The sequence below is a fragment of the Homalodisca vitripennis genome, chromosome 5 (genome assembly GCF_021130785.1).
Source record: "Homalodisca vitripennis isolate AUS2020 chromosome 5, UT_GWSS_2.1, whole genome shotgun sequence".
In the NCBI taxonomy this organism is placed as follows: Eukaryota; Metazoa; Arthropoda; class Insecta; order Hemiptera; family Cicadellidae; genus Homalodisca; species Homalodisca vitripennis.
The window spans coordinates 97,026,106-97,047,594 of NC_060211.1; the positions used below are offsets into that span (position 1 = coordinate 97,026,106).

The window sequence follows — 21,489 nt, forward strand, 5'->3', positions numbered from 1 at the left end:
TCAACCACAAATTGTCGTATATAAAAGATAGTAACCAAGCACAATTGAAAATGTATTTAAAGGTATGCCTTCGTCCAAATTTTCAACATGAATTTTATGGGCCCTTGTGACTTGTTTTATGGCATGGACCTTATGGAGATTATTGGCATAAATTTAGGCCTACGAAACATTTTCAGTTCCCTTTCAAACAATTGGTGGAGCTTTTGGGTAAAAACAAGAAATGAGTTGTTTTTAATACTCTAGAGATTTCAAATACATCCACAGATTTCCTGCACTGTAAAGTAATAGTTATAACAAGGTACATTATGATGCTGAAAGTTATGGGCACTACTTAAGTAACAAATTTCAGCAAATCTAATTCTACGTTATGTATTCCTTTTGATGTGTGAGATACGCTCTTTACTCGCCGTCTGACAAAGTGTAGGGAGCAGAAGGGAGACAGGTATCTTGTCAGCGAGCTGCCGTCTGGGGAAATTAAATGACGAGTCATTCGTAACGCTTGAGTACGGACCATTTACTTGGCTCGCTACAGTTTCCGTAGCAGGCAAACCTAATTAGTACTAAACGTAGTTTGAACGTATTTCCCTAGCATTAGATTCATAATTCAGAGAATATTAATGCGACCATATTCTGCAAAAAAACCTCATGACCTCCTCCGTAGCTGATGTGTAATGCTGCAATTATATAGAAGAAAATAATTTAATCCTGAGGAATTTGATTTAGAAGACTCGTATTCCGTCCTTTTTCGAACCTAACAAGTACATTTCAAAGTGAAACACTCTGATGTTAAAGAAAAAAAAATTAGTATCTTTCCGAATTTCGAAAACATTCAAAGATGTTGACGAGCTAAGTCCAAATTTGCATTGGTTAAGCATATAGCATAGTTATTTTTTATATCAAGAGAGAAATTTTTGGACGAGGGCATTGGTAGATTTACAAAAATGAAATAAACATTTGACTCAGGTCATATTTTTCATACTTTCGTACACTTAAAACCTACCGTCAAACACATAAGTAATAATTACACCACTTGAGACAACTGGATAATGACAGAGAGGATCGCGACAAAGCCAAATAGTTGATCTGCGTGTGGTTGTTTATCATCTATATATCTGACTGTTGGTATTTAGAGTCACAAGCTAAAATATGATCTGAGAAAAACATCAACTCATATTTTTAGCATTTTTTATAACAGCAAAACCAGCAAAACCAAAGAATAATTTCTCTGTTAGGTGAAATTTCTCTATCAATTTAAATACAAGCAGGCTGTATGCTTGTGTAATGTAAATTGTTCTCGATTCCTATTGCGTGTAATTTCTAATCACACTACAGCAAATAATTTACTCCGTTGAAACTAATTCAATAGCTTGCGAAACACGTCAATTTTAGATAGGCAACTGAACCAGCTCTCTGGCAGTCATATTGTGAGGATCGATGAAGAATTAATTTTCCAGTTGAGTGAAGGTTTTCCCGTCTGAGTTGTATCCGGAGCTGAGGGCAAATAAAGAATTGGCGGACGGCGAACATCTATCATGTTTAAACTTTTAAGCTCAGTAAATATATTTATAAAAAATGAGAAAGACAATTGGGAAAGAATATATCTAGACTTTAAAAGTATTTACCTATGTAAGTATATTGAGGAGGAAAAATTCTATTTTTGAATGTATTAACGCATTTAATAATGTGTATAAAGGTAAAGCCATCACTGTTACCATTAATAAATAAAAGTTAACTGTTGTGAAGTATCTAAAATAGTGTTTTGGTGTGCCCTTAAGGGGGACTATAACGTTTTTGAGATAAATGCTGTCAGATTTATACGCGTTTTAGAAAAAGTAAATTTATTAAAATAATAAAATTAGTTTATTTTAAATCAGTTTCTTGATTAAACCATTCATTCATTCCTCCATCAAAAACATTTGAGCGGAATTCAGGTCGAACATGAACTAAGTGAATACGGGATCTCAAAGTTACTATATACAGTTATAGTTGAAACATACAGTTTTAATCGACTCTCCGTAAGTCTAACAGCTTAAGCTGGGACATGCTCTAGCACATCAATTACCCCATAATTAGTTTGTAAATGTAACTATACATTGGCATGAGTAACTGCATTTAGACCCCAAGTAATATTTTCCTCGGCTAATGTAGACCAAGAAACCGATACAGTGACGTATATGAAGACCGTGATAATCTATACAAGATTAGGAGCCTCCTAAGCATCAGATGAAGCACGGATGAAACTGTGAGTAGACGACTAGTTTAACGTTCCACACGGTGAAATTTGGTTCACACAAATATTTGAAGATATATTTTGTTAGCTACAAAAATGATTTAAACAGGTACGGGGTCTTACCCTCCTTGAATCATACCATTTTCATAAGATGGACAGTGAAAATCTATGTGAAGTAAAGAAAAGATTTATAGTAATATTTTGAACACTTGCCATAAATTTATGTTACATAAATGAGTTTTCAAAATGTTATAAAACATTTTTTATCGTTGGAAAAAAATATTTCTATCCTTTCAAATCACCTATCGCCTATGACTTCAAACGAAGAAACAGGAAATACTGCGTAATGACCACAATAAAAGTGGATGTCTCCACACACCTTCTTCTTGCGACCTTGAAATGCTCATGGATACAATGCTATTCGTCTAGTGCAGGAATAAGTGCACTTTCTGCCTCGATCAATGAGCAGTATGGGTCTTCTTAACTTTACCAACCACAAAAAGATATAAAACACTTTTTTTCCTTGGTGAGGAAGCTTAATAATTGTACCTAGTTCTAAACAGACCTTTGCGCTGCTTCAAGAATGACAGAATATTCTGGATTTGTAAGGTTTTTGTAAGGGGACATTCATTTTAGTCAGGAAGAAGAAGAAGCCAGCTCTGAACCAGCCTCTCCAGTCAAAACAGGCAGAGAGTGACACACCCTTATGTCTCGGTTAGCAAGACCCTTTGACTGTTTGGAAACCTCGCCATTTCCCGCAGTAGACTAGACCTATTAAACTACCCTTGCACTCCACAATCTCGACATTTATGTTCAAGATGAGTCGCTCCTAGAAATCCATAAGAATCGAAGTGAAACATCGGTTTTTACTGTGTCCAGTGTGGGTTCAACTGGAATGTGTAAACTATCCAGGCGTGAACCCTTCCGGGCAAATACCTGACATGAATGGATGGTAAGGACCTTACATTGAACTACGACTCCGGTTCTATGACTGCCTAAAACTCCCAATTATCAGAAAAAAAAAGATTGACTTGCTGGATCTGAATATTAAACCAACATATCGAGCAATCTAACAGCATCCACAACGAGGCAACTCCAAACTCAACCAGTTATAATAGACCACTACATCTTACCAGTCATTTCACTCACCGTTTATCTATGCTCTTAGAGGCTCATAGGGTACTCTCAAAATCCATGAGACACTTCTAGCTCCTCCAATATGTTATCCATGGCGAATTGGGACGTATTCATGGAACTCACTATTATAAAGAATGAACTTCCTCGCCCTTTGCAGTAAGGATAGTGTGTCACTGACCTAGAGTATAATTCTCAATAAACAAGAGAGAAGTATGTCACACAGCGCGTTGCGTAAGAGGCTTCGCTGAGGTAACATGTTAAAAAGTCTATATTTCATTTCATTCTTGACAGATAAGAAACTTTTACATCTCCCCGTAAAAAATTGTACCAAAATTTTTAATAACAGACTTCAATGATGCTCAGCCAAATCTCATAATCGGTTGATAATTAGATTAATGTATAACATTTGTTAACGGTCAGCCAAATCACATGGACTAATATGGATGACTCCATAAGAGGACTCGATGAAAACTAATCGTAGTATAAAGGACTATATGTAAGTTTATTAGAGAGATATCGTGCTGACTGACAGACAGAATTGACATTTATCCAGCTCCTCGAGTGATAATCTTTGCAAACGCTCGGCCTATAAACTTGCCTAAAGAAGAAATACTCCTCCCATCTAGAACAGATCGATTCTTGCCTAAACCTATTCGGCATAATACATAAATTATGCATTCGGCGTAACTTTAATTCCATATTAGATTTCAAAATCTATTAACTTTAATATGTAATACCATCGTCTAGTATTCCTTACCTGAAATTAAATATTCCTTACCTTTTCATACAGTTTCTCGGTTCTTTATTTAGATTCTCTGAATTTCTGTACATTAATGTTATATCCCGTCGCAAATCCGCACCAAAGTCGATACTTTATCCAATCTTAGCCAATAAAAGCCCATTATCCGGTTGACTAGACCCTAAACAAAGGTGGATGTTCTTCAAACGTCGGCCGAAATCTAATAATGGGCTCTCGTTCTTTCCTTTCCTCAATAAAAAGGCGACGAGTTTTGATTTGAGGTGGAATAAAATTGATACCACATCTCACACCCCTTGATTTTCTGAAAATTATTTACTTAATCATAAACCCATTACAGACCGAAATTTTATAGAGTTCTGCTCCTATAAATTCACATGTATATAGTTAAAGAATATGTATGGTTACAGAAAATTAAGTATAAGAGCTCTTAGCTTCTCTCAAAAGGCTTTAAATGTTACGTATCCTGATAATAAATTATGCATTAAACATGTTTATATAAAATTAGAATTTTGAGTACTTTTTAACAAACTTCATACAAATACGTTATTACCTATTTAATATTTGACAACTTAAAACTATCTTCGCTTTATAGATTGCCTAAAATTTAATAATTCATGTCAAGACTTTGAAAACAGCGCGTATCTTTTCGCGCGTTTCGTTTTATTTTTTCGTCATGTAACAGTAGAACAGGGTATTGGAAAATAGTTAATATGACTAGTTTCATGTTTATAATTGATTTACCTTAAAAATGTATAAATTATATATTTTTTTAATAACCTAGATAAATAAATAAATACGGAATGTTGAAATGGCCACTTAATAATAATATTCTAACTTACCAACACGCACATAACTAAGGAAACTAAGGGTACTAAGCCATTGATAATCCCAACCTCTTTATAGTGGGATGGCTTGAATAGGTGAAACCGAATTAACATTAGATGTCAAAAATAAATGCAAATATTTTAACTTGATTCTAAATGCTATTTTCATACCGGGAACTGTAAGAATGTCCATATAAAATTTCAGTACAATCAGTTGAATAGTTTACATCTGAAAACAAAACATGCAAACAAAGGCACTTTCGCATATATTATTAGGATTAGGATTGTTACATCATTCGTTATGGCCATTCGACAATTCGGTTAAAATTATGCAGGAGATAATAAAAGTTTTCAGTTACAAATTAAATTATTTAAAATTAGTTTCAACCAAATTATCTTTGTATACTGTATCAACTGTTATATAAATGTTAGAAGGGTTATCAAACTCCCAGGTGTGTTCAATGGTTGCTCTCAATAAAGGAGATCGGTGAAACGAGAAAGGCTCCAGTCGGATGGAAAATTAATCCTGCTAAACAATAATGATGTTCTTCCCGTTGCTGCCTTACCTAGACATAGCATGCTAACTAGATAATATTCTAGAACCTACAATATACATCAATAGGTATTAAAAGTACACTTTGGTCACTTTACCAAATTATAAATTCGCAATTTTTCCATAAAGTAAACACTTTTTATTCCGTGCAATCGGCAAACATTTATATTTTGATATACAAATTTTATATTACTAGTTATATAGGAGAGCCAATATTCACTGAATAAAACCTGAAAGAAATCTGATTTTAAAACTAAATATATTATTTTTGATTAAGAACGAACTCAATAGTCGCCCGCACTTGTTTTGGTCGAGGTCGAAATGAAAAAAGTAAAAAAAAACATAAAAATAACATTTCGCTCTGAGATTACATTTTTATAATGTAAAGTTTCTGATGAAGATACCCTTGCTATCGAAAGGTGTCACAAAATTAAAGTTTTAAGTATTGCTTGGTGTGTTCTAAATGTGATTTAGTTAATAATAGCTAATACATGCTCCATCTTCGAGATTGCAATTTTTATTCTATTTAAAAATTGGTAATATATGTCCCCTGCTACTCCAATGACAAAGAACTTAAAACCGTCCTATAAAATAATGGGTTGCATGGGAGTTGCAGATTTTCACACTTACAATCACACAATGAAAATGACTTAATGTATAAACTACAGATACATAAATAAAGGAGGCAATACGTTGCTAAACATTATTATTCAGTCTAATTCATACTTTGCTAAATACAAAAGTAATACTTTATTTACAAGTATGTGAGTTCACGTAGGTAAAAGATAACAATACCAGGATGTTTTGCCTAAACATATTTACGTTTGGTAGGTCTAAAAATGGCTTACGGCTTTGTTGAAGTTTTGTTGAAGTTTGTTGGGTCTCGAGCGTAATATGCGAAGTATAGTGAACATCATTTTGTACGATGTAGTATTCCTCTGAGCCCACGCAGGTTTTAATTTTTTTCCGAATGAAATTTCTTTGTTATGTTGGACCAAGTTCTTTCAGCCTGTTTCGGCACTTCCCTCTAAGTAAATTTCCAGTCATTAACTTATTTCTTTAAATTTGTTTCTTTTTTAATAATCAGTTTATGCTATACTTATCGCTTATAGATCTTCATTTATTGTAGCAACCAATTTTGGCCTTCATTAAACTCTATAATGTGCCCTTTAGATTATTAATAATATTACATCGTAACTTTATTTTGTTTAGTTAAATTAGTTACCAAATTTACGTAAAGTTATATAGTTCAGATGACAAGTAAAACTTTCATTAAATAGGTCGAGATGAAAAACATATTAAACTCTAGCAGAACAATGGCATGAATGACTTCCCACCCCAGTCTCAATGAATGTTAACATAAAACTTAAGCCTGAGTAAAAGTATCGTCTGACAGCTGATGTCAGCAAATGAAATGTCAAGACAGCTACAATAACGACAGTGAGTGTTGTAAACAGTTACTTCATGTCCTCGCATTACACTTTGCCTTTGTAAAGTTATTATGATTACTTGTTATAAAGTATAACGTTTATCTGGAGTCTCTTTATACATTAATACTACAAGTATTACAAATCTCAGTTCTAAGTGAAGTAAGTACAATTATAAGTATAATATTTTGTTATTTCCATTAGTTCTACACGAGATTGTACAGTATATAAAGTGGACAATAAAATTTGTCTCCAATTTTATTTCATAATAAATACTGAGAGAAGGTAAGGAATATTGTTATATTTGTTGAATGTAAAAATATTGCTGGATTTGAGTTATTACTGAAGTTTTTAAAATCAACATTTTAAATCCAAAACTGTTGTGGTTGTGCTACATGCCATTGGCTGGGTACATACGAAAGTTTCATGAAGTAGGGCGTACGTCATATTTTATTTAATAAGTTATTTTATTATTTAAGATATTGTAATGTTTATTAATTATCCCCGATGTTCCCATTCAGTAAGATCTCATTTTTTAGTCTGCAAATAAATCGTAGATCATGTAGTATACCGTTTAATAGATCATACGAAGGCAATGTAATTATATAGTAAAATTAATTGTAAAAAGCTGCAAAAAGTCCATATAATTAATAATTTATCTGTATTTTTATATAAACATCTCGTCTCACGATGTTCGTTTACGCTAATCTCAGAAACCACTGAACCTATTTTAATGAAATTTTACAGATTTGTATTGTTTGGTCTAACTTTGAAGCTAGGATAGGTTTTATCTTGATTGATAAATATAAGTTTTTATTGTGAATTTAAGATATTTTATAAATGAAGGGTTTAATTCACTTACAGAGCCTCTTAAAAATGTAATCAAATGTTCTTTGTTAACATAGTGTTATGACAGTATAACCTCGTGTTAAATAAATTTAACCACAATTTTCATTTTGTTTACGCTTTTAGAGTGTACATTCTCGAAGAAGTACCAATTAGTTTCCACGCCGTCATTAGATTTCATTCATGTATCTTTTTTGTGTTCTATATCTCAGATAAACATGATATGGGCATTACTTTCCGATCTTTTTTAAATCCATGTTCTACTGAGCCTTAGGCTAAATTTGAAGATATAAACTATTATTAGTACCGGTACCTATAAAAATATATGATTTGAAACTAAATTTGTAAAAAAGGAAATAAATAAATCTTGAATTGGCAGTTTCAGCGAAGATTTCTTAATATTTCTACACCTGAATGCAAAAAGTAATACGCCCCCGGGTGGGCTCGAACCACCAACCTTTCGGTTAACAGCCGAACGCGCTAGCCAATTGCGCCACGGAGGCTACGTAACTGAAGGAGTTATAGTAATCAAAGGTTGGATTATAATATTTTATTTAACATAAAAGAAGATATACGTTAAAACTAAGAATTGGCTGCAGTGAAACAAACGGTTTTTTTATTTTTATATTATTATCTATATTATTATATAATATATTATATACTATAATATTATAATATAATATATTATATATATTACGAGTTTTAACAAATTAGAACATATACCTCAATCACTTATACGCCCATAGTTTTTATCGGCTTACTACCTAATTTGTAAAGAGTAACACGCATCCAAAGGCCGTATAGGTCTTTTGTAAATTGTATATATGTATTAAAAATGGCGAAAAACAAAAAATTCGGATTTTTCTGAGTAAAATATCGAAAAAAAATTTAAAGAGTGCTTGAATAAGTATTAATTATCCCCATGTTTTAATGAGGGACATTCCGTAATTCTACGGCTAAAAATAAGGTCTTAGAAGTACACGAGGTTTAACACACTTCTTTTGGTGATACAATCAATATGGGCGTCTCTATTAGTAAACTAAAAATACTGAGGTTTATTAACTTACTAATTGCAATGTTTCTGGTTTTGTATACAAGTTACAACTCCTATACATCTTATATTTTTAACCCTAAAATATATTTACAATTACACATTCTGTAATTAAGCAACTTTTAACCGAGGTTTTCAATACATTTACCGATCCTCCAATTCATGCTAATTAATTATACGATAGAAAGGCAGAGGTTAAAATTAGAAGCAAACAACATACCTACGTAACCCAGTTCCAATTACTGAATCCATTTGATTGAAGAACATTTAATGTCATGGCACAGGCAGTTCAAGCCGCATCATTTCACATTATAAGTTCTATCCTTGATTATAAAGCGTCATTCAAGGATTCTAATTACAATACAATTGGGATTTTTTATACTAAATAGTTAGAACTCCACCACTTTGTTCCAGTTGGTTTTACTCAACTTCTAACTGCACACAATAGTCGAAGATATTTTCCATTGTCGTGCTTACCTTTAGTCATAAATTTAGCAATCAAAATTGCTGATGGAAGGCTATTGCAGGGGATCGGACTCGTGAGAAAAGGGTCTCTGAGGTGGAAGTATCGCTATTGTGATGTGCTGCACAATACGCTCCCTACCTAACAGGCCATAGCGGAACAGCACGGACTGGTATATTTACTAGAGTCCTGCACAGACGTCACAAAATCTTCCAAGTAAAAGTTATGACATCACTAAAGTAATACTACTCGCATCAATGCATATAAAAATGGTTTTAAACAAAAATTAGTTTACTTCCTTGAAAATCATTTTAAGGTATTAAAAAGACTACTTTATGTCCAAATCCTACAGATTATTTATGTCCATGTAACTATTAAAAGTTCCTCCTCATCTGCTAACTATTGAAAGTTCTTGAAACCATTGCAAACGATAATTTTATTTTGTAGGAATTAGAGCAAGGTATAGTTCTCTATGGAATTAAAGTAGATATATAAGTACATTAAGTTATGGGGAATTTAAAGGTTTTGTTCAGATTTGAAAACACTAATAGCTTAAAATATGAGGTTATGAAGTTAAACTTTACATGCTACTTTGTATTATACTGTAGACATTAAAGATGTTTAAAATCTGTTAGGTTTTAATTGTTTAAACTTCATTGTTTTAATAAATTTAAATTTAATTTTGTTAATATTATGCTTAGTTACACAGATGGAATCACTCATAAATGTACATGAAACTTATGAAACCTATGATCTTTTAAGGTACTGATCTAATTTAAACCATCTACTGTTTTTGAAGAATGTAGTAGTAGCTCCAAGTCCTTATGTTATGTCTGGTACGAGTTATTTAGTCTACACTGCTCTCAGTATCTGTCTTAAAAACTACGAACGCAGTAAATACAAATTTATTATCCTTATAAGTTATAAAGCTTGTTCAGATACTGTCATGACGATATTTCACGTTTGCATAACCAATCCCATGAACTCGAAAATAGCATAAAATAATAATGGCTAAAGTTTTATGTACACATTTTGAAATTGCGGAACCTATAAGATACCTAAAAGATATAGAAATAGCTAAAAGAATAAGTGAAAGGTAAGAAAATTATATAATTTCATAAACATTTTATTTGCTTCACAATTTAACATACCATCAATAAATTACAATAAGTTTTCACTTTTTTAAATAATTTAAATAACAGAACATTTCACAGTCAATTTTATTGTAAAACAATATAAAAAAGTTTTACAAATATGTATAACGTTTCATGGCCGTTTCAGAAATTTATATAAAGGCATTTTTCTATTCTATAAATGAACCAAGCTTTATTTAAGTAAGTTAAGTATGATAGTTGTTATATTCGCATACATTGCTGCTTTTTTGTTCTCGGCCTTTTATTCCTCCAATTTTGTGTGACCTCCATGTTAAAATCGCAATTATATTATAAATATAATAAACAAAAAACTTAATAGGTTTTTATCTTCATACATTACCAGCTGAGATACAACTAATGCAACTACTATGTAAATGTTTAAGTGATACATGGAATTAATGAGTGAAACTAAACACTTTTTAAAATAAAAGTATCCAAGGAACGTACTACCATTAATCTACACCGTGTGATTACTAAGATATATATTAAACGAATTCGAGCAGTTACAAAGCTCCTTGAAACTGATCGAAGCCGGCCAATAAATTTATTTAGCTATCAACTTGTGATTATCATACCAATTGGTCGCAATATTAAATTACTGTAATCATCGCGGTCAATTATATTGCTGATATGTGAGTGTATACTTCTATAACGATTAACGCCATCATCCTAAATCCTTCCAGATTTGAAAAATGTATAAGATTATTAGTTTTTACACAGTAATCTGGGAAATAAAACATAGTTTCTAAACATTTTCCCGACCTTCTACTGTTATTAGTAAATGAAGTGTAAATTTTTAATTAGAAACTTTTCACCGCCATCTTAAAATATTTTACCAGACTGTGAGTATAGTGTATCCCCTAAACAAGGAATTGTTGTACCTGTAAGTTGAGATTAACCTGTCCTCCATTGTACACTATTGTTTAATGTCTTACTGTATTGTATAAACCTCCTGTATACATCAATAAAACATCGGCATTACGCTGAAACACTTGACAGTCAATGTATCAACACTACGGAATGTGCCGTCTTGCCGGAGAACTGCGCCTGGGGAAATTAAATGACAAGTCGCACCTGTCGCTTACAAATACCGTACCACCACTCTGAAATTATATGTAATTTTATGTTTTATTTGCATCTGACTACAGTACTCTTGGAAATTACTGATCGCTCAAATCAAGTGAAAGCTTTAAATTTCAAAGATGAACCGTTACTGTTGGACCGTGTTGCCTATACAAGAAATAATATAACTATATTAATAAAATACCTAGTTATTGAAATTTAGGCAAATTCACTTTTACTATAAAGTAAAATCAAAGTTGAACAATTTATATCCCCCTACTATTAAACCCGATGAGCATATGAAATACAATTAGGTAACAACACAAAATGTACTACATTTGCATATTAAAATTGCAATTTCCCTCTTTATGCAATATACGTAGCTTTTTTGCGCTTTTAAAATTTGGAGAAAGCTATTACGAAGAAATATTTAAATTTTAGTTTAGAGAGTCACACAAGTCATACTTTTGGTTGCACGACTGTACAATGCAATTCCACTTGTTATACTTCTTAAAATAATTTTTTTTACAATTTAGAAGAACTTGAAATTGTTTGGCACTATACAATAGTTATAGGTATTATTAATTTATTTTTATACTAACCAAATTTCTGTTACAGTACACATATTCTTTTATCGTTTTATAGAGAGCATTATTGATTTAAGAAATCAAGAAATTTAAAATGTAATATAAAGCCTATGCTTATTTCACAGTCAGTACGCACTATAATCTTTGGGAATGAGTCGATAGTCTTCTTTTTGTGCAATAACATTATTTAATGGATTGTATGGCCATCTAAAACGTTTAGAGTATTGTTATAATGGTGTATTATTAGAATACAAATCTTAGTGTAAGATACGCAGTGTGGCGTTATCAAGTCGGAACATTACTTTGTACATGCTTACACTGAAAACCACTCACACTGACTACATGTTAAAATTTTTTTACACCCTAGGAGTTCGTCAAGAATTCTTTAACTAAACAGATGGGACTGGTCACTGAGAATATCTTCAGATATCTTTTGAAAAATTTAGTTTTATTACATGTTTAGTAATTTTAGATTATACTATACTGATTTGACTGATAAAAGGATGTTACAATTATAATATTCTGCGATGGTTAGTTCAGAAGCTTGCCCTACCTAAATGTTATATTGATGAAAGTTTCCACCATGAATCAAAGAACACATAAATCCCGGTATTTTATATATAAAGGTATGAAGTGAGGGCAGTTATCAACTTATTGTATGAATCCCTCGTATTGTTGTGGATTTTAGCATTTGATACAATAATCACATTTACAGAATCCTGGCCTCTTTAATCATAAATTAAAAATAAATACAATAATGATCTTTTTCTTTCGCTTCATTGTCTTTTCTTATTTAATATGATATCCAACATAATACCCGGGTTTGCTAGTGACCGTAAGGCATAAAGGTATCTTTCCATTTGAGTTCAAGATATAGAAGGTTAGTATCCTGTATGTGAATGTAGCATATTCTATAAATACTGTCGTCCTTGTACTATAACAACCAGACCCTTATTCTCTTTTATATAATTTTTGCGCAGTCCAATGGTCCTGAAATCAATAATCTAGGTGAAGAAGAATTGAATACTAATTTCGACATTAAAAACGTTAAATCTATATGTAAGGAAGAAGCGTGCGAGTACTGTAATACAATTTATGTATTGTCTTCATTTACACCAATAATAGTTATTTTAATTAACTGTGAAACAGAGCTGTTTAACAAGATGTATTATTCCAACACCTTATATCGGTTGTCTTTGTAGAGTGAGGCATGTTAACGTAGGCTCAATGTGTGATTTACTGTAATGAAAGTAATTTACATAATGACGGTCCTAGCAGTAGTCAGCACCCCTGTAATAGGTGACAACAAACCCTTCGGTAGCGCGTTTTACTTATGTGCAAGCAGTCTGATTTGCATTACTAGGGGAAGGATACGGTTTCCTTATGCAAGCAGTTGGTGTACAGCAGAACAAATGTTTGCAACGGATTTTTAATAATGTTTTTCAACAAAATACTTCTAGAAAGCCCGCTTGTTTTCGGTATTTTTGTAAATTTTAAGAGGAAATATATAAATCAAAGAAAACACAGGCGTAGTAGGATTGTAGCAAACAGTTGTTAGTTTTGTTTCATGGACAGGATGCGTAGTAGATCATGTTAAAGATCGATAATGCTGAAGTTGTGATGGTTATTAATTAATTAAGATGTTTAAAAATGTTGATTTTTTTTCTTTAGAAATTGTTTTGATGCAGTTAAACTCATATTCGTTTAGGAATTTCTTTCTGTCTGACTGATTTTTCCAAGAATGCTTGTAAATGAAAGCACACTATTTCTAAAAATGTAACTTTTTTAATTTCATAGATTTATTTAATTAAGCGTTTTATGTTACGTGTGGAAATGTTTAAAACCAGAATTACTGAGGAATATTAACAATAAAAAATTAATCATATTGTGATGATGATATGATTAATTTTAATGATATGTAAATAGAGAATGGTAAAAGTACTATTCTTCCATTTAAAGTTATTTTTGAGTAATTGATAATAAATAATAATAAATAATAACTAAAAATTATTAAGTATTTAAGGCACAAAACTGATGATATTGTATATATAATATATATATATATATACACAATATCATCAGTTTTGTGCCTTAAATACTTAATAATTTTTAGTTATTATTTATTATTTTAATTAATTACATTTTTAGTATACTAACCTTCCCATAAATATTAAAAAAATGCTTTTTGCTTTACCTAAAATATGCGATACTTTTTTATGCAACATGCCTATAGTTTAATTAAGTAGTATTGTTAAAGATATGGATAAATAAATATGTTTGCTAAACATATGTTGTTTCGGTAAAATTCTCGAGTTGTAGAATATAAAATTTTCAATAAATTTATATCTCATTTTTTACTTCTCAAACTATAGTGTACTCGTATTTGGTAAATACAGTATGGATGAGAGTTAACTCAGCCTAACACTCGTGGGCTGGAAAATTTCATTTGTCTTTCAGTCTGCACGATATCTCGAAAACTAACTCAAGTATGGAACTAAAATTCTAGCATAGATTCATTTGTTTATAAACAACACTGAGCATGTCACTCCACGGGATTTGGCTGAACGGTAGTGAAAATTTTTAGATTGGTCTAAATAATGATGGAAACGATAAAGTAGTAGAGTAAATAGATTTGTAAACAAATTGAGTACAGCCATATATTACATGTGATATTTTGAGTCATAGAGTAAGAAGATGAAAAAATAGAGTGGAAAGTCACTGTCAGAAGTCAGTGAAAAGATTTGATTTCAGCCTACTCTTGTGTTGTAGTACCCTACTTAGCTCACCGGAAGTAGCTAAGTATTGGCTATTTGAACACTGCAAAGAAACCAAACGTAATTAACAAAAATGTGAATATTCCAGGTGGCAAGATTTCGTGGGAAAGATTTCGTCTGTAAACTGTACAGTATGGATGAAACATCATTTTGACATAGAAAAGAATGAGTTCTAAGATATTGCATGCCCAACCATGGAATTGTGACTACGGTGATTAGATTTATAGATGAAGTTATAAAAGCTTTAAGCTGATGCAAGAGTGTTTCCTTTCTAGCCTCAGTATCAATGTTTTTAAGTATGTTGCATAATCAGTCAATCACTGTTTATTGCAGAGATGTAATTTACATGTATTGCAAAAGTCAATATTCAAATATTCAGAGCTAAAATTGTATATATTCTCACCACATCACGATCACATATTAAATCCCATACAATTTGCATAAATGCCTCTACAACTACAGCAATACCACTTTAGGAGTTTAAAACGTTTGTGGATAAATTTCTTCTATAAAATGCAAAACGATCATAAAATATTAATAGTTTAGGGACATTGATTGAAGCAATAATACGTCACCTTGTCTACGTGTAATAAGAGCAGAAAATATGCATTTTAACCTTTTTTTGAATAATAAACCAAATATAATAGAAATACATATGGATTGATCAATTATACTTTTTTTATTTAAGATAATTAGAATTGCAGTGCAACAACTATATACGTACAATATAAATTAATCTATTTTATGATAATTATTTTTTCAGTGGTTAATATTGAAAATTATAAATACCAGTTATAACAGCAAAAGTTAATTATAATTGTATTTACTGTACTTGCATAATGAAGAATATTTTACGAGTCACTGTAGGGAAAATAGATTATCAGCATTAGTATCTGTTGGGATAATGATTACATTCTCTATTTTATATTCGGAGAGATAGAGCAAACGCGAATAATGACTGATATCGCCCTAGAAACGTCATGTCGCGGAACGTGGGACGTGACGATGACGGTGATGAGCCAGACGGCGACGACGGGTCTGGGCGCCGCGACATGCTGGGTGTTAACTCCACTGTTTACCCATCACCCCGCCCTTCACGCTGATGAAATGTCTACACTCTGTTTACCTTTTTGCCCTTATGAGGTCAATTAGCTAAGCCATTAATTTACCTTGATAACTTGCTTTTATAGGTCACGTCTCTAAATTAATTAAAGTTGCGGTAAAGAAGCACGCCTTCCTGCGGCTGTATGAAATTACTAAACTGGCTTACTAAAAATTCGTTTTGAAAAACTTTTATTATCTTTAATTATAAATTATTCAGTGATGTCAACAGATTTATAAAGACTTGGATGAAAAACAATAAAACTTCAAGATCGATACAGGATTAGGTTTTTAAATATTTCGAACTGTGCATAGTTTCTGATGAAATATTATTGTTGAACTGCATTTATAGAATCTACTTTCAAAGGTGAAGCTTTTTATACTCAAAACCTTTTCCCTACTTTACAATGAGCTTCCTAGAGCCTTACCCTCCATCACAACCTCCACTTCTATAACATGCAGACCACAATTTGGCCCATTCGCTATGAAATAAAGTAAATAAATTGTAGGAGTACAGCTGGAACCAACAATAAGGAACCTATTTAATTCAATGGCCCAAAGAGTCATTAAAGAGAGAGTTGATCTCTGATTAACCTACTGCCTTACACCTCTGGTGGTGAAATTTACATCTTATAAGTTCATACTGACTATATTATATTAGCACTTTGGACCTTTCATGATGTTGTAATGTTTTGTAACCTGCTAAGTCAAGATCTTTTTAATAAAGGACAGTTGAATGTAGCATTTTTTACCCGAATAACATGTTTCCAAAACTTAGCTATCCTAGCACTTCAATACTCAATCATTTATTATGGCCTTTGATTATTTAAAACTACCGCTTTACTTTCCAAAAATCTATGACCCTTTTGTGCTCCATAATGTTTTTTGACTATCAAATTAAGTAGAGTAAAACACTTTTAAGTTACATCCTTGCTACAGGTATTTCGTCTTAACCATCTAGCGCTTTGGCACATGCAAACTCACTAAATTCATAGAAAATTACTAATTCATATCTCGATCCACCCTTCACGGGCTACGTAACTGTCTAGTCTCAAAATAATTTTAAGTGTAACTCCTTTAACATCTTAAATCTCTCATGTTCATATAGTATCTACCGCACGTCCGGTCACGTTTCCTATAGCTCTCTGAAATCAAAATATCTTTCGAGAACCTTACAGCTTTCATATTTAAAAAAAACACCCTTGCACATTCATACTTTTCATTTTCTATAGATACTTAGTTCAAATTACTTAAAAATCTGGCACTTTAGCCCTTACTATAGCTCACCCATTCTTTTAAGACCTAAAAACTCTTTATATGAATCCCCAACACCACTCTGAAAGATTGTCGTCATTAGATGCTTCCATCCTACTAAATGAATCAAGAGTAAAGAGTTTTTTGGCTAAAACAAATAATTCTATAAATAAATTTAAAAAATACTACAAATTAATGACTAGGATAATACCGTCTCATAAAATTCCTTAACAGTGTAAAGGCATACGTTAGTTAACAGTTTCTTTTTGGCCTTCAATTGTTTAAAAGGTAAGCCATTTAAGTCTTTAGGTGAGATATTAAACATTTTTGTTTGGAAAGTATTACACTATAATAACACTTCTTCACAAGTAGGTTAGTGTTATTCCTTGTTTCATATTTGTATATCAGCATTTAGAACAAGTTTGGATTGATTTAACTTAAAATCGTATAAAAACACTGAGAATACATACTATTGAGATAAAGAAAGTATGCTTAGCCTAATGAACAGTGATTTACAGTGATTTTTAAAAGGAACGCCTCATAATAGCCAAACAGATCTCTGTAAAATAAATATTTTGGCATTGTAACCACAGTTTCCTCCAGAGTAGTTCCATATGCCATAGTAATTGGTATATGTGCATAATATATGGTATGGAGAACGTCAAGGCGTACACTATTGCTTAAGGATCTTAACATAAAAATGCCCTTCAAGATTTTAGAAGCAATAGGGCCAACGTGATTATACTCAGAGTAGATCGTACAATTATACATAAAAACATAATCTACATCACATTTTGCTTTTTTATAAGACAAAGTGGAACCTTTTCATCATTCAGCTTTCATTTATTTGATTTACACCTGTTAGTGATCAGCTCAGATTAAGTGTTTAGGCGGCACTGGCAGAAACCAATGAGGCGTACTGCACATATAGACCTAAATCATCTGCAAAAAAAAAAAAAATAAAATAAAATAAAAAAAATAAAATAAAAAACATTGAACTTAGGGATGGTTGGTAAACTAAAGGGAAAATTGTTAAATATATAAACAGAGTAGGCACCAAGATAGAGCTGTGGGGCACACTATAATTTACAGATTGCGTAATAGAGAAGTATACATTTAAATATAGAGCCTTCACCGATGCATTAATACTATATATTTCAAGGTATTTACTAAGGCTTATTGTAAGTTTTATTTTAGATAATGTAAACTGGAACACATTATCTAAAATAAAACAAAGTTTACTTTATCATACTTATTTATAGTTGGAAAACTATAAAATTCACTGTCCTGCTCCTCTTTGATGTAGTGTTTCACCCATTCACTATACACACATCTTAACAACCTAGAAGAATAAGTATATGTAAAGTTTATTTTCAGCAACCACAAGCTGATTTTCCTTGTTCGCAGTTCCAGTTATATACTTGCCTTTTTAGTAAATTAATAACTTCGATAAGTCAACATTGTTGTATGTAGTAAAACATTGTCAGTTATGGTCAGGGTTCAGAACATCAAATGTTTGAGTATTCTGAGTGCTCACGTCTGCAGATGAAACTCGACACTTTTCACATTACCAGATGTTACAATTCCCCCTATTTTTCAAGACGACTAGTTTCTTCTTCTGTAAGATGAACACAATCAACATGGAATGAAATTTCTGGACTCTAGAGGTTCCAGCTGCTAGAACATCACGGCTTACAGAGACTTTCAATCTCTGGATGGTTTTTTCTTATTAGTTCTGAACCAGTTTATTCCATAGTACATAGAATCTTTCTGCCTTTATTTAATTCTAAGAGGTTTCCATCTCTGGATTGTCTCATATTTTCGTAACGCCATCGGTATTAGTTAAATATTTTTTCCATTAATTATTTACGCTAATTTTTATTAGAACACACGCATTCATAAAGCTTCAGAGAATTTATTATATTTAAAACGTTGTAGGCCTTTGCATTTCTGCTTCTTTGGCTCATAAAATGACTAAATAAATAGTTTAAATAGTTTTAGTGGAATTTTGGTCACACTTCGTAGTTTCAAAAACACTCTATAGCTACACTTGTTAAAAGTGTTTTTAAGTGCATTTTTATCATCATTCTCACGCACTGAATACTTAAAAAATGTCATAATATTTGTCGAAACTGTGGCTGGTATATATATTTATCTTAAAGAGACCTTATGTATTTTAGCTGAAATACTGGATGCCTAATACATCTAAGACAGAATAAAATATATTTGGACCTCACACATTGGCTTCAAAGAGGTTCATGAAATATTCTCGGTTAAATATTTCCACCATAGAGCGTCTACACCAAGGCAAATAATTGATATCAATATATTCGTTGGGAGTGCAGGATATTTCTTAGTTACGCTGAAACCATTATTGCCAAAAAACTTAACTCCCTGGTTCTCAGCAGGGCAACAATCCTCAGTCAACGTCCATCCCTTAGAACTTATAATAGTGAATACTCATAACAACTATGGCGCTCATAACTGTTTTGTAAATTATACTTTTCCTTCGAACTTAGTTTGCGTTAGCAGCAAATAAACTTCCGTTGAATGTGTCTCATGTATGCCAAGTTAAAATAAAATCCACCTGACCATGAAGAATCTAGAGTAGTTGTGAGGAAGACGGTTTTGACGCTTTCAGAGCTCTGTCCTTAAGTTCCGATTGGCTCCAGCAATAAATTTGACGTTGAACTTTATTTGAACGTCCATGCAGATTTTTAAGCTCAGTAGTTGTGACCGTAATTAAGATATGATGTATTTTATGCAAAACAATCTAAATAGATATTATAACATTATTCTGTCTAAGAATATTTCCAATATATTGGACTTATATTAATATTAGTAATGATGGTAACCACGAGGTAATGGTGGTGGTGATTACTAAGACAATTTTAACTTTACTTTCGTCTTTTATAATAATTCTTACTGCCTTTATTCTACATGTATTTACGTTTAAAACCAACTGATGTTTGTTATTTCATACATGAATATCCATTAGAATTTTATGGTGGTTTAGTAACTTAAAAATGATTTTACCAAAGAATGGCAATAAAATATTAAATCATGGCCATATATTAACATGTCTAGCATTGATTTTTATTAATGTTTTTTTCCGCTCATTTAAATTAATACTGAATATGTAACAATTTTTACTTACCATCTATAAAATATTTATTTCTATATACTTTTTATCTTAACTAAAACACAGTACTCTCTGTTTTGTGGACATTTATAATGGTCAGAGATGAATGACAATCCAAAGTTTTATTTTATAAACTGTTAAATAGCTATTTATGTAGAATTCAATAAGGTAATTAAAAATTATAATACTATTATCTAAATATTATTATCATGCGGTTATATTTGATGTAATAGCATCTTAAAAATAAGGCGTAATGAAAACTAATAATGTATGGAAACAGTCGGTTACATTTGAATGTCTTGATAAATTATACATATTGTGGCTACTAGATGAAAGCTTGGCTATAAATAAATAAAGTTACATACCATTCTGTCCTCAGTGAAATGTATTTTACTGTATATTACTCTTTTCGGGAACGCTACAGAGTCATCAAATTTATTAAAACTGAACACAGTCAGAATTTATATCACCGCAAAAACACGTACGCTCGGAGAAAATCAGGACAATGAATATAAGTGTCTATAATTAAAATACACACGTACCGATGGGCAATTTTGTAAATTACCTTTTATTACTTCACACTGAATTTAGGTAATCTTAATATTGATATCTTCACTGCTGGTAGTGAGTGATACCGACTACTACTACTGTGATGTGCGCCGTAAGGCATCTGCTGCATTGAATCAAATCTTTTTTTTGACAACTGCAATATTGCATTTCTTCTTTACTACTCCTATGAGGAGGAAGTAAATATGAAATACACCTGCCTACAGAGAAATCTTTGTTTTTATTAATTTGTAAAAAACAATATTTTCTCAGTTAACCTTTTCTGTCGATAGATTCTTCCCAATTTACACTAATGAGCAGAGACAGTCACGTAGCAGCTGGCTGTACGAGTCACAGTCGGGAGCACAGCAGGGTTTGGTTATGATCTATTGGATCCTGGGCTTTGTTCTTTGACAAATGAACTGCACAGAAACGAGAGACCCACCCACGACTTATACTTCACTCTTTATTCTCTCTTGGTAGTTTCCTCCTCCAATTATTTGTGAATCAATGCTTCATCATGACAATAATCATTCCTTAGATAGACAGGGAGGCGGCGATGATGGCATGACTCACGA

General features: G+C 31.8%; 1 protein-coding gene and 1 non-coding gene across 2 annotated transcripts in view; both read right to left on the reverse strand.

The window, feature by feature from the left end:
* The window catches only part of LOC124363558 (sentrin-specific protease 8-like), a 61,435-nt gene that overhangs the window by 12,491 nt on the left and 27,455 nt on the right, over window positions 1–21,489 (reverse strand). The window lies entirely within an intron of this gene.
* On the reverse strand, window positions 8,207–8,280 carry Trnan-guu. Its single transcript has one exon. It is a non-coding gene; the product is annotated as a tRNA-Asn (tRNA).